The sequence below is a fragment of the Nicotiana tabacum genome, chromosome 20 (assembly GCF_000715075.1).
Source record: "Nicotiana tabacum cultivar K326 chromosome 20, ASM71507v2, whole genome shotgun sequence".
Lineage (NCBI taxonomy): Eukaryota > Viridiplantae > Streptophyta > Magnoliopsida > Solanales > Solanaceae > Nicotiana > Nicotiana tabacum.
In genome coordinates, this window is record NC_134099.1 from 117,363,914 (window position 1) to 117,379,358 (window position 15,445).

Below are 15,445 nucleotides of genomic sequence, written 5' to 3' on the forward strand. Positions count from 1 at the left end.
AGGTGGTGAGCTTTTCTTCTTGCTGGTAGAGATATGGATATCACTTACGTCTGGAGTGGCCAAATTTGTGTAAAGTAACTTGAGTCTTTTGCTTATATTTGGTTTAATATCCTTATCATCGCTTGCTTGGTTATATGCTACGTATAAAATACCTATTTTGGTATTTGTTTTCATCCTAATTATCTTAATAAAGGATTACAAAGTGGATAACATTGTTAGATCCACTTAAACTCCAGCAGAGTTTGCAAGAAATATACAACCACCAGAAGTGGTTATATTTTGTATATCTCATTGTAACTAAATTTTGTTAACCTCCAGAAGTGGTATATGCCTATGACCACCAAAAGTGATAATTTAGGCTTTCTATGGTTACAATTGAAGATAAGCTACATAAATACTTTCTATATTAAACGCACGCCTCGATTTGCTCCTGAAGTAGTAAATATTTTAAAAGAGGTTGAAGCATCACAATTTGATGTGATTAATGCGCGTTTAGATAATTATGTTCGATTTCCTGAAGGATGAGAACTTTTGATAATATTAATCCATTCCCTGAAGTGAATGTGACAATATTAATAAAGCCATAAATATGAACGCGCCCTTGATGCAAATATACTACGATTCACCTCGAGAAGACGTAATATGATTGAGAGAATATATACTCAATTTTTCGTATTTTAAATTTGCTCCTTAAGAAGTAATATAGTTGAAATTTTCTCCTAGAGCAGGAAGATATTGTGAAACTGTGTCTTTCTGTGCTTAAATAAAATAATAAACTATTTAAAGTTATTTTTGAAGCACATTTTCATTCCCTGCAGTAAATAAAGAAATACCACAACTCACCTCCTGAAGAGGTAGAATAACAAAGGATATAAATCTTGTTTTTGTGGCATAAAGATCATTGTCGCACGTACCCGTTGTGCATAAAATATCTTGGATAATTTTATTAAATATCATTCCAAGGCAAAAGTATTCTTGTAGAATGCTTTCTACTACAACCACATTAATATGTTATGGTTAGTAATCGAGTTCCCTGAAGGAAATAACAACTCATGTATCTTTCCCTGAAGGATGTAAAGACTATGTGATTACAGCTTTGATATAAAATATTCAGATGTTAATGGCATTTCTCTTCGAGGGAGATATTTGTCATAAATTTGGTGGTAAAAATACTGAAATTCTTAATTTCTTATATTTATAAATTTAGAATTGTCTTTATAATGTTCATTTGATTGTGATTTTCTCTCATGATACCAAAAGTGTCTGAGCAATATTTGATAGTACAAAATACATCAACAACTCCTGAAGAGCTAACTGTTTGTCTAGAAGACATATGACACTAGTAGTGTTCGATAAATATCAGATTATGGATAATAAATGAAGGCTCTGGAAGAGCTTATATACAAATATGTCATTCATACTGTATGATTATGGTTAAAACATATGTTGTAGTAAACCTGAAGTTTACTAATACAAATGGCTATCATATTGAGACTACGAATGATTGGAAGATTAAAAATATTCATGCTTCCACAATCATAGGGGGTAAAATAATATGTATATGAAAAGTTACCCGCCTTATTGTTTAATTTATATTATATCATGTATCACAGTAAACCAAAAGTTTTACTGTAGCAAAAGTAGCCACAGTAAGTCAGAAGTTTACTACTGCAAAAGTTTATGCCATAGTAAACCAGAAGTTTACTAAGAGATAGCACATGTCATGATAAACTTGAAGTATTCATTTGTCATTATTAAATGAGCTATTTGAGAATTCAGATAAGCATACTGAAGAACTAGAAGATTCTTCAAAAATTCTGTTGTGTTGTTTGTTCTCATAATAAATTGATTATACCATCTAAAGTTGGGACTAAGACCTCTGATTCTGAAATATATAAAAGGTGAATACGGGCCCATTCACCTATCATATGAACCACTTATAGATGCATATATGAGATGGTTATATGTGTGATTATTGTCAACCTGCAGTTTGGCATTTGAAATTGCTTTTCTCAAATAAGAGCATAATTTTCAGATTATGAAATCAAGACAGCTCATCTTAATAACGCTGGTTTATATCCAAGCCGTTTTAGCATTGAATACCTCCTATTAATGGCTAAATTATTGCTTATGAGAACAAAGCTTCATGTGTTGGTCTAAGATTTTTTTAAATTGCATACAACAACACTTGTATGCATCAGACCAACAATATATGATAAGTCCTCCCCTCACAATTGGTTTAGGATCAGAAACCAAATATTTTTACTATATAATAACTTTTGATGCATGGTATATGATTAATTTCTCTACCACAATACACAAAGATAGGTTTCCCAAAAATATTTTGGGATATATGTTAGTTTTCTAACATTAGGGGATGGAATAAGCAGTTGAAAAATACATTATATGAATCGAATTATCATTAGTATTATCCTCACTCAGAAGATAATTCAAGTCAAATGCCAGAAGCATTTGTTGATCCAAAATTAAATATCATATTTCTGCTGCAAATGCTCCTATTAAAATTAAAGTCCCTGAAGGATGGAGTTTATTGTACGCATGAAGTGTGGTAGACCAATAGGTTCCAAAGGTAATAATCCTTGAAAAGGATAGGAGAAAATGATCAAAATGATCATAATAAGGAGGAAATAAGCTCTAGAAGAGCCCACGACATAACATTTCATGAAACTCCTGAAGAAGTTCAGGTACCTGAAAATAAAGAAAGTGATGAGATCTCAACAAGTTATGTCGCTTGCAAACCGATACAAAATGATCGTCGACGATATATTTGATACAATATAGTGCACAATATTGTAAAAGATTCTGAGGATCGGACCTGTAGTCCAAACACCTGAAGATGTCATGACATTTAAATGTAAGTCATAACCTATATGACTCATTTGATTAATTCTATATGAAGATTCCTAAAAGATTTAAAATGCCTGAAGCATATAGTTCAAAGTCTCGAGAAATGTACTTGATCATATTACAAAGGTCTTTGTACGGTTTAAAGCAATCTGGGCACATGTGGTATAATCGCCTCAGTGAATATTTACTAAAAGAAGGTTATACTTGTTATTTATATTGATGACACAAATCTTGTTGGAACTCTAGAAGAGCTCCAAAAGGCAATTGAATATCTTAAGAAAGAATTTGAGATGAAAGTTCTTGGAAAGACAAAACTTTGTTTTGGTCTATAAATTCAATATTTAGCAGACATAATCTTTATCCATCAATCTGCCTATACAGAAAGGGTCTTAAAATGCTTTTACATGGACAAAGCACACCCATTGAGTACACCAATAGTTGTTCAATCACTTGAAGTAAATAAGGATCCGTTCCAACCTCCAGAAGAGGATGGGGAACTCCTTGGTCCTGAAATACTCTATTTCAGTTCAATGGATGCACTTATATATCTTGCCAATGCTAATAAAAGTGGTGCAAATCGTATTGGTTAAGCAAATGCAGGTTATTTATCTGATCCCCATAAAGCTCGATTTAAAATCGGGTATATGTTTACATGTGGAGGTATTGTCATATCATAGCGCTCCACAAAGCAATCTATTATTGCTACTTCTTCAAATCATGCTGAGATAATAGATATTCATGAAGCAAGTAGGGAATGTGTATGGTTGAGATCAACGTTTCATTTTATTCAGGAAAAATGTGGGTTGGATAAAAGATCCACAATTTTATACAAAGACAATGCTGCATACATAGTCCAATTGAAGGGAGGATTTATAAAAGGAGATAGAACAAAACATATTTCACCAAAATTATTCTACACACATGATTTTCAGAAAAATGGTGACGTTGATGTGCAACAAATCCGTTCAAGTGACAATCCGGCGGATTTGTTCACTAAATCTATGCCAACTTCAACTTTTGAGAAGATGATATATAAGATTAAAATGCGGAGATTCAAATATTTGAAACAAGATTTTCATCAGGGGGGAGTTAAATACGCACTGTACTCTTTTTCCCTTACTAAGATTTTTCCCCATGAGGTTTTTCTTGTAAGGTTTTTAATGAGGCAGCTAGAAATGCGTATTACTAAATATGTGTACTCTTTTTTGTTCACTAGGATTTTTCCCACTGGATTTTTTCTAATAAGATTTTAACGAGGCACATTATCTTTAAATGACATCCAAGGGGAAGTGTTATGAAAATATTATATTGTGGATGTCCATTTATTACTCTGATGTAGATAATATTTCTGAAGAAGATTATCCATTCAGTACTACATTGAAGTTTATCTACAAGTAGCTGATGCAGACAGGTTACAAGCAACTCAATGAAATGACTTACAACAGCTTCTTATTAAACAAGCAGGTTGCAAGCAGCTCATGCAGACAGCTTACAAGCAGCTTCCTGAAAAGCCTCATAGCTGCTTTCTGTAATCAGTTTGAAGTTGAATAATATATCAACCTCTCTCTCTATTATTCTTGAATTTATTTACTTTACAGTTTTTATTTTAAAACAAATACAAATTACTCAATTATACTTTGCTACCTCACTAGTCATTATTACTTTCATTTTTTTCTTTTTGTTTCAAGCATTTAAAAATAAAGGTAGTCTTCTCAAAGTCCATGCCCGTATTGAAATCAAAAGGCTTCACCTATACGCTAGAAGGCTTCACCTACAAAAGGCTAAGCTCCGGTCTAGACATAGATTTATTTTTTACTTTGTTTTAAATAGATTCTTGTGGTCCGATTCTTTTTCGAATCTCGTGCATAGCGGGAGTTTAGTGTACCGAGCTGCCCTTTGTTTCAAATGAAATTTTGAAAACATTGTTTGTTCATGAAATTTGATTAGTTTTTGAAAAGTTTTTGAAGAAGGATTTTCAAAATCCATTTTTTGGTGAAATTTCTTTTTCCACTCACAAAATTTTATTTCCAAGTAAAATGCACGTACAAACACAATTTATTTTTAAAATTATTTTTCAGCATAACTTCAATTCTTTTTCAATTTCAATCAAATTTATGTCCAAAGGCCACTTATTTTGTGATCGGTTTGATGTCCATTCAAATTATGGGCGTAGACATACAACATCTGCCGTTAATCACGGGCCCAATTACAAGAATGAGAAACACATGGCTTCGTACTGATATTCCCGATTCATTCACTTCGATCAGACCTGCCGTTCTATAATTGATTGTGGTGTTGGCAAGCCGGCACCCAACGACTAATTTGTAAGACCATGCATGCAGCAAAAAAGTATATCTTAAAAGCATGCAGGCCTAGTTTTTTTTTGAATAGTTCTTTGGAATTTAGGTCGGTTGCCTGAAGGTGAAGATAATGACACATATAACTAGAGTTCCAAAACATCACTATTTGGGTTTTACAAATTTTATGAAGTTAATCAGTTAGTTGTACTACCCGACTAATCAGATTGAGATTTTTAGTTCTTTTGTCTGTTTCTTGATAGAGTATTATTAACTCGAGAAACACCTTGCTTTTTTATATATATTGGATGTTAATTTGATGGCAACCGTACTTATGATGAGCACTTAGCGCAAGAGAAAGATTGTTGGGTGTTTGAAAAAAGTTCCATATTGGAAGCTAAGCAATAAAGAAAACGTTAACAATGTGATGCTTTTATAGAAAAACCATATGTGCTTAACTCAAAATGGCTAATATCAGATCATATATCAAGAGTATTTTTGGATTGACTACTTAGTCGAACAGCAAAATAATGTTTTACGGTGTATGGTGCATGAAGCCGGTTTGCACGTAGAATATCAAAAAGCAACAAGCTGGTCTGAATAGAATTGAATATTATTTCATGATTTCTTGGTAATTAATAGAGAAAGGCTGGAAGAACAAAATGTAATTTTTATTACGCAGGCCTCTAGCGGCAAAATATCTTCAATAAGAAACAGCCCTATCACATTGAACCCTTCACATTCAAGTTTTATCTTGAAAGATTTCTTTCCCTTTTTGGGGCCATGTGTCTATTAGATAGGATTATGTTCGAGTATTTAATTTTAATCTAGTTGACCCCTTTTCTATAAATTCATCACTACTTCACTTTGGATAAAGTCTCCTATTTTCATTCTTCATCTTTTTGATTATTAGTTGGGATCAGTGATCAGTTTCCATTACAACCTGTGGAGATGGAAAAAACTAGAAAAAGTGGTCAATCAACCATATCAGAAAATGCAGATAGTTCAGTAGAAAAAGAATTGGGTTGTGGTCTAATGGGTGTTTTTTTCCCAAGAAATACTAAGCCAAATAAATCAACAGCACCACCAATTCCAACCAAGTCCATTGACACCAATGCTGTCAGGAATTCAAGAAACTGGCGAAGCAGCTCTTGTGGTAAGGCATGTTTGGACTCCAGGAAATCAACTAAGCCTTCACCAAAACTAGGTGACAAACCATTCAGAAAATCATCCTTAAACAGTCCGAGGAATTCGACTTCTTGTGAACAGAATAATATTAGAAGATCTTCATCAGATGGTATGAGAAAATCGAATAAAGCATCATCCAATTTTTCTAGTGTGAGCAGGATATCACAAGTTGTGAACTTAGCATACACACAAAAGCTTAGAAGAGAACCAACTTTTACCTCAACTGATTTGAGCATGACAATCTTTAGTCATCGAAAATCCAGGACAAATGGAACGTTGAATCGCAGTTCAACAGGCAATGTTAGCAAATTAAGCCACTTGGGAAACTTGAAGTTGCAGGGGAACCAAAATCCCTCTAGTAACATAAACACCAGCCAGAAAAAAGGCAGTGGCTTGATGGGAAACATAGTAAGGCAACCTAGTGTAAGAAGCCATCAATCCGGGAGTACATTTCGCGGTTCTGCAAACAAACTAGACCCTGATGTACTCAAGTCCATAGGTAATGAGCAGTATAGACAGGGAAAGTTTGAGGAGGCATTGGCTTTATATAATCAAAGCAATTGAAATTGATTCAAAAAATGCTTGTTATTATAGTAATAAAAGTGCAGCTTTGATGAGTTTAGGCCGCATAATTGAGGCAGTGCTCGCATGCAGAGAGGCCATTCGGCTAGATCCTTCTTATCACAATGCACATTTTCGTCTTGCTAGACTATACCTCAGGTACTATATTTTGAGAAGATAGATATTTTTCTTAGATGGTGTTTTTTAATTTCATTCACGTACTCGAAAAATTATTCATTTCAACAGACTCGGAGATGCTGAGAAAGCAATAGATCATTATGAACAATCGGGACGGAAAGCTGACAAGAAGGACATTGCTGAGGCTCATGATATTAAGCGACAATCATAAAATGCAAAGAAGCACAGACGCTGAGAGATTACAACACATTGCTTAAGGAAACACATAATTCAATCTCCTTAGGAGCAGATTCAGCTCCACAGGTTGAACTAACCAGTTAATACCTATTGTACATGTCTAATAAAGTAAATTAGATGCTTAAAGATTCTAACTTTTTCCTTTTACTTTATTACAATCAAAGATCTTTGTCATGAGAGCTGAAGCCTGTTGAAGTTGCATAGACATGAGGAAGCATACATTACAATTCAGAATGGACCTGATTTTCAAACTGAGCTGTGTACTAGCCTTTTCGGTTCAGCAAAAACAGCATATTTGTTAATAGTTCGAGCTGAGGCCTATGCAACTATAGGCAAGTTTGAGGATGCCATGGTTGCAACTCAAGAAGCAGTGAAGTTGGATAAAAGCAATGAAGTAATTAACACAACAATAAGGAGAATTAGAGGGTTGGCATCAGCTCGGTTAAAGGGCAATGAGCTTTTCAAAGAAAATAAATTCTCAGAGGCTTGTTCCGTGTACACTGAAGGACTAGAACGAGAGCCATACAATTCTATTCTGCTATTTAACAGAGCAGCTTGCCGGTTCAAGCTAGGACAATTCGAAAAAGCAGTAGAAGATTGTACTGCAGCTCTTGCATTACGTCCTTCCTATGTAAAGGCTAGACTGCGAAGAGCTGATTGCAACATCAAGGTAATTCTTAGTGCCTAGTTTACTTTACCTATGTAGTTGGGCTGCAATTGCCAAGTAAGTCGCGTCTCGTAATAAGAATAGTATATTCCCTCTGTCCAATTCATATGATAAACTTTCTTTTTAATATCTCCAAAAAATGACATAATTTTTTGGGATCCACACCACTAGTGGTGTCAAATGGGTGAGTTGGACAAATTTTAGGCGGGTCAAAATAGATTGAATCAATATTTGATCCGCCCAAAAATTATTTGAGCTAAGGTGAGTTGGACCAAAATGGGCTAAATTTTGGGTCATAACACAACCTGCCCCAATTCTTATCAAGATTTTATTTAAAATGTGTTGTTTTCTTATGAATTGTATAATTACAAAATAAGACTTTTTTTTCCTTTTGTTATGGTCATATATAACGTATCAAACCCAAAAAATATATATATATATTCTAAGATATTTTGGCAAAGTACCCATGGATCAATTTGAGCTAAAAAATTAACCCAACTTTAAATGGGTTGATATGATTGGGTTGAGATGAGTTTGGTCAAGATAGGGTGAGTTCAATAAATGAACGGGTCAATAACTAGCCCAACCTTTGGTGGATTGGGTGGGTCATTTGGACTTGGGCCAAATTTGACAGCCCTACTCACCACCACTCATTTAAATAAAAAGATATGTGATATTTTCACCGTCACTCATTTTATGGGATAATTTTGGTACTTGGAGTATATATATTTGGCTTACATGTCAAAAGTCTTCTCTAATTTTTTATATTTTGTGCTCAATCAAACATCACCACATAAAATTGTACTGAGGGGCTACTTGTTTACTTCTTTTGTATATATGGTGATACAGTTGGAAAGATGGAAGGCAGCTATTCAAGATTGTCAAGTGTTGATGCAAGAAAATCCAGAGGATGATGAAGTAAGTAGGTTGTTTTTAGAAGCAAATGTTCAGCTTCAAAAGCAGCTAGAAGAGGACCATAACCAGAGAAATCTATTCAATGGTTCCAACTCCGCGCTTGTCTCCGGCAACTAACAATTTGTCTTTAGACTTATATTTTGGCACTCCCTTTAACATTTACTACACCAAAATTAGTACCAAATCCCTACGGTTATGTATCATGAATTACACATTCAACTTTCTAAAAATTTGCACAAAAGAAAGAAAAAGGGAAGAAAAAAAAAATCTTTCCTAAGTTTGCATATGCAAGAGCTTGTACAGACAAATGCAGTTTGGATCGTCATTTGGTCTGTGTTAATGTTTACTAGTCACGCAGCTGTCGCAAAAGTCTAGTAAGTAACTTATAATAAGTTATTACTACCTCCGCACCACACTACACAAAAATATTTAATAGCTCTAGTCATAAAAAAAAATTCAAATTATCATTTCTTTTTCTTTAAACATCCTACTTAATTAATATTCCTTCGATCCATTTTAATTGATTTTTTGGCCTTTTTTTGTGATTTAATATTTGAATTTTTTGGATATCAAGAGAAAATTAACTTCTTTTTTTCAAAGTTGCTCTTGGAGTAAAGAGCCTAGAATATTTGTTATAATTTCAATGAACTTTAATTTTATTGTTAATTAATGTTAAAAGGTGGATTCCTTAAATGTGTGAAAATAACCAAAAAAATTAATTAAAGTGGAACACAAGAATTACTAACCTAATTGAAACAATATGGATAGATCAAGTGACTTTTTAACCTAAAACGCCAAATATATCAAAAATAAATTCAGTTTATCAAAACGATCAACATGTGACCGAACAAAGTAATAACTATCTAATCATTAGTATAAAGAAGTTCTAAAAAAAACTTAAATTTAATTTCCACCTTGTAGCCTTTAAATTATTGTGGAGGCTCGCAACTATCATATCTGTTAAGTACTCTGCTCGTAACCATAACTCAATTTTAGAGATATCGGCAAATTAAGAAAAACCACATCCTTTGACTTTTGAGAACAGAAAAAGAGAGAAATCAAAGCAACATATTAGAGAGCACCCCAACATAAAATAAGGAGAAAGAACCAACTAAAGAACATAAACCAAATAAATTCAAAATTGCCAGTTTATGGACTAATATTACTTTTAGAGACGCTACTGGCTCCCTTTCACAAAACAATGATTGATTGACTTTCAATTTTAACTAGGAAATTTTATATGCTATAACTAAATAATGCACCATATCTGTTATAAATAAATATACTTTAAACTAATTATAATACTTAGCTACATATTTGGTTTTATAGCAAATACCCTCTCTAAGGGATTCTGACTCTAAAGTAATTTTTTCCTCTCTTCCTCCTTTTATCTTCATACTGTAGCCTAGCCGCCTCCCTATCTCCCTTAAACTCTCTATCTTTCTGGTATTACAATCTCGCGGGAAAACCACCACCAGCCTAACTCGTCGGAACATTGCCGTCCGACCTCCTTTTTATTTATTTTTTCTGCTTTGTACTCTCTCCTCACTCTCCCGCTATGAAAATTCCCCAAATTTAGTACCTCAAATTCCTCAATCCAGATCGGCCTCGTTTTTAGCTCCATCGCCGTTGTCATCTCTGGCTAACCGACCGAATTTCTCAGATCCGAGTGTATTTTTCTCGGATTTGAGTATATTTTATTTCTTGTGGCCTAATTAAATACAATGAAATACATATTATGACCAGATTTTTGTTCATTTGACCGATTTTGGTAGATACAATGTAATAGTGCACTCTCATATCTGGCCAAATTTTTGTTCGTCTCTATTTTTTAGTTTTAATATAATGTATACAGTATTATGCTTGGCCAGAAGATGTCATCTCCGGCGAACTTTCTTCTCTTCTTTGCTATTGAGTCATATACAATGATACAAATATATTGTATTTTTTAATGCAAATACAGTTTATTTTTTTAAATATTTTCCTGCATTTATGTATTGTGAAGGTTTTTTTTTGTGGACCAAATTAAATATAGTAAATTGAATAGAGTGTAAAAGTATCTACGAATGAATACGGTGAATTGAATACAACCGAATGTCACTATTTTTTGTTGTTTGAATACAGTAAAATTGAATGTATTATAAAATAGTTAAGAATGAATGTAGCGGAATTGAATACAGTATATACTGCTGAATTGAATAGAATATTATACACCATATTTCCTGATTTTTTATTGTTTCAATACAAATGAATTCAATACAGTGAAAGTTAATACAATGTAAAATATATAAGAACGAATATATCCAAATTGAATACAATGTATACAACCGAATTGAATACAGCGACATACATTCCATAGCAAGCAATTAGTAGCCACAGAATATAATTAGCTAAATTATAGTTATGCCCAACAATAAGCCTCCAACAATAGTCATTTCTAAAAATTATTTAGTGGTGATGAGTCATATCTTGATCCTTTCCCTCACAAAATGACAATCAATCTCTATGTGCTTTGTTCTCTCGTGAAATATGGGATTGGCTGCTATTTGCAAAGCAGCTTTGTTGTCACAGTATAAATGTATTGGTTTGATCACATTGTTACCAGTTCTTCTAGCAGCCCAACCATCCAAACTGCGTCTGCAACTGTTGCATCCATGCTTCTAGATTCTGCTTTTGCTGAGCTTCTGCTGATTGTTTGTTGCTTCTTGGACTTCCAGGACAACAAGGAGTCTCCTAGTTTGACAATGTACCATGCGGTCGACCTTCTAGTAATTGGTCAAGCTGCCCAATATGAGTCGCAAAATACTGTTAAGTTGTTTGTCTCACCTTTTTTCAGCAATACATCCAAGCCTGAAGATCCCCTGATGTATCTCACCACTCTCAAAGCTGCATCCATATGTGATCGTTTAGGATTCTGCATAAATTGACTCAACACTTGCACAACAAAACTTATATCTGGTCTTGTGATAGTCAAATAAAGCAGCTTTTCTATCAACTTTTGGTAGCTTCCAACATCCTCCAATAAATTATCTCTTGTGTTCCCAACATCGTTGTCATAGTACACAATAGTATGTTTATGATTGATTTGCATTGGAGTTGCAACTGACATGCAACCACTCAAACCTACCTCTAAAATAAGCTCCATGGCATATTTTCTCTGGTTCAATGCAATTACTCCTTGCGATCTCAACACCTCTATCCCAAGAAAATATCTAAGTTCCCCCAAATCTTTCACTTTGAAATTGTGGTGAAAAATCTGCTTGACTTTTGTAATCATACTGTGAGAATTCCCAGTTATCAACAGATCATCCACATACACAAGGATGATCACAATGTTCTTGATACTTTTCTTGGTAAAAAGTGAATGATCATGTGAGCTCTAAGAGTATCCAGCTTGCAGCAAAGCATTTTGTGATGACCTGATAGGTCATCTCATCTTTTAAAACTAAATTCGGTATTCTGAATCCTTAAATATCCTATTTTAGCCTTCCTCAATTTGAGTGAGTAGTACAAGTGTTTTTCCAGAAGGTTTATATGTTAAAAATTGATAAAAATAAGAATTTTTGACTTAAAAGTTAAATTGAATTGACTTCGGTCAACGTTTTGAGCAAACAGACCTAGATTCATGTTTCGACGGTCTCGATGGATTCATATCGTAATTTGGAACCTGGACATATGCCCTAAATCGAATTCTGAGGTCCCTAGCTCGAGATATGAAATTTTGATAAAAAATTAAAGTTTGAAAGTCTAATTGTGATGACCCAAAAGGTCATCTTATGTTTTAGAACTCGATTCTGTATTCCGAGGCCTTAAAAAACCTCATTATATTCCTCCTCGATTTGTATGTGCAGTCAACGCGTTTTCGGAAAGCTTTAATGTGGAAAATTGCTAAAATAATAATTTTTGGCCTAAAAAGTTTATTTTATTGACTTCGGTTAATATTTTGAGTAAACAAACTCGGACATGTATTTTGATGGTCCCGGTGGGTCCATAGTAAAATATGGAAACTGAGCATATACTCGGAATAGCATTCCGAGGTCGATAGCTCAAGATATGAATTTTTTGATTAAAATTGAAAGACTAAAATTATAATGGTTTAAAGAAATTTGGTAATGTTTGATCTTGTTGGTATCGGGTCCGTATTTTGGTTTCGAAGCCTGGTACAGGTCCGTTATGATATTTATATCATATGTGTGAAATTTGGTAAGAAACGAAACTGATTTGACGTGATTCGGATGTCTGGTTGAGAAGTTAGAAGTTTTATAACTTTCTTGAAAATTTCATTCAATTTGGTGCTAAATTCATAGTTCTAGGTATTATTTTGACGATTTGATCGCACGAGCAAGTTCTTATGATATTATAAGACTTGTGTGCATGGTTGATTTGGAGCCCCGAGGGCTCGGGTGTGTTTCGGATAGGCTACGGGATGATTTACACTTAGAAAATCTGGTGTGTTTGTTGTTTCCGGTGTGCTGCTATTTTGTGCTTCGCGATCGCGAAACCACTCAGGATCGCGAAGTGTAAGCTAGGCTAGGGATGGATTTGTTCTACGCGAACGCGAAGCCTTGGTCGCGAATGCGGAGCACTCGGGGTTTGCTCTTTGTGAACGGACCAGCTTGACACGAATGCGTAGTGTATTGGAGGTGGGTTGGGAATCATCGAGTTGTTCTACGCGAATGCGAGCTTAGGCTCATGAACACGAAGGTAAGGAGGGACAGACCATTGCGAATGCGTGCAACTCTTCACGAACGCAAAGGCCTTTCTGGCCGTTGTGCATCGCGATCGTGGCAGGTCTCTCACGAACGCGATGAAGACTTGTCCAATGATTTTCAAAACAGAATAAAAATGGGACTTCTTCTCAAATTTCATAGTTCATCACTAGAACTAGTGACGATTTTTGAAGAGGGAATTCAACACCAAATCTTGTTCTTTAAGGGTAGAAAATTAGGGATTTTGGGAGAATTGGGGATTTTGCAAATTTGGGGATTTAGACCTCAATTTGAGGTCAAATTTTGGAACTAATTATATATTTGGGCTCGGAGGTGAATGGGTGAATGACTTTTGGTCTGAACCTCGAGTTTTGACCAAGCAAGCTCGTGGTCGGTTTTTAACTTTTTGGGGGAAATGTTGGGAAACTTATAAGTATGTATTGGAATTGATTTCTTTAGCGATAATTGATGTTATTAAGTTAATTATGACTAGATACTAGTTGTTCGGAGGTGGAAACTAGAGAAAAAGCGGTAATTGAGCAGTAAGTGGCCTGTAGATCGAGGTAAGTGTTGTGTCTAACTTTAACTCGAAGGATTAGGGATCCCCGACTTAATTGCTATGTGAAAATCCATGTTTGTGGTGTATAGTTGAGGTGACGAGTACCTATGTGCTGCCAATTTATCTATTTTTCCTATTATCTTCACGTTCATAATATATTGTTTTCTACCTTAACTGCTACAAGTTTCACTGATATTTCTATGCTTAATCGCTACTTGTTAGATATTGTTTTCATTGTTGAAGGTATTATCTATTCCGTAGTTTTATTATCTAATATTATCGGTTCAAGTCGGTTATCGGTGCTTTATTGTATATTTTGGATTGGTTTCGCTGAGTAGTATAATTTGAGTAAAGTTTCATAATTGTACAGCTTTCCGTTTGCCTTAGTTTGAGGTGTAAATATTGTGGAGAGTTTTGAGCTAAATTGTGAAATTCATGTTCTTATTGTGCGATTGGTACTGATATGGTAGGATCGGATTGCGCGCTGAAACAGGAGGAATAAGGGTGATATATTGAGGAGGAATAAGGGTGAAAATGTTAATATATGGTGGGATCGGGTTGCACGCCACAACAGGAGTAATAAGGGTGGTATATTGAGGAGAAATAAGGGTGAATTACTATTGTACGATGGGATCGAGTTGCATATTGCTACAAGAGGAATAAGGGTGGATTGATATGGAGTAATAAGGGTGAATATTCATATTGATATTGATTATATGGTGGGATTGTGATGCACGCGACATCAGTTTATGTGTTTATTTATCTTTCTTCTACTATGCAAGTTATTCTACAGTTTTGCTTTTCACTTAAGGATTGGTTATAGCTGGGTACTGATGAGATACCAGAGTTCTGTATTTCTTCCTCGCAAGTTACTATTTTATTTGTTCTGTTCTTCTTTCTGTTTTATATGCACTGTATGTAGGTTAAATTATAATTTCCCCACCATAGCCTCATCACTACCTCATCGAGATTAGACTCGGAACTTACTAGTACATGAGGTCTGTTGTACTGATACTGCCTTCTGCACTTTTTGTGCAGATTTTGGAGCATGCAGTGGCTAATTGAGAGATTGGCTTCAGCGTTCACAGTTAGGATATCCAAGGTAGTCCTGTTGGCGTCTGCAGGCCTTGGCGTCCCCTTCTACATCTCTATAGTACTATTTTATTTGCCTCCAAAACAGATGTAAACTCCAGATTCTGGGTAGAAATGCCAATGTTATTGGTAATAGTATATGGATAAAAAGGTTATTTACTTACTTCCACATTTAATTCTTCTTGTTCTAGCTTGTTAAATTTTAATCTATGAA

At 34.5% G+C, this 15,445-nt stretch overlaps 1 pseudogene; it reads left to right on the top strand.

Moving 5' to 3' along the window:
- The first annotated feature begins 5,930 nt into the window (after nucleotides 1-5,930).
- LOC107770631 (inactive TPR repeat-containing thioredoxin TTL3-like) lies at nucleotides 5,931-8,988 on the top strand (annotated as a pseudogene).
- Nucleotides 8,989-15,445: the final 6,457 nt, after the last annotated feature.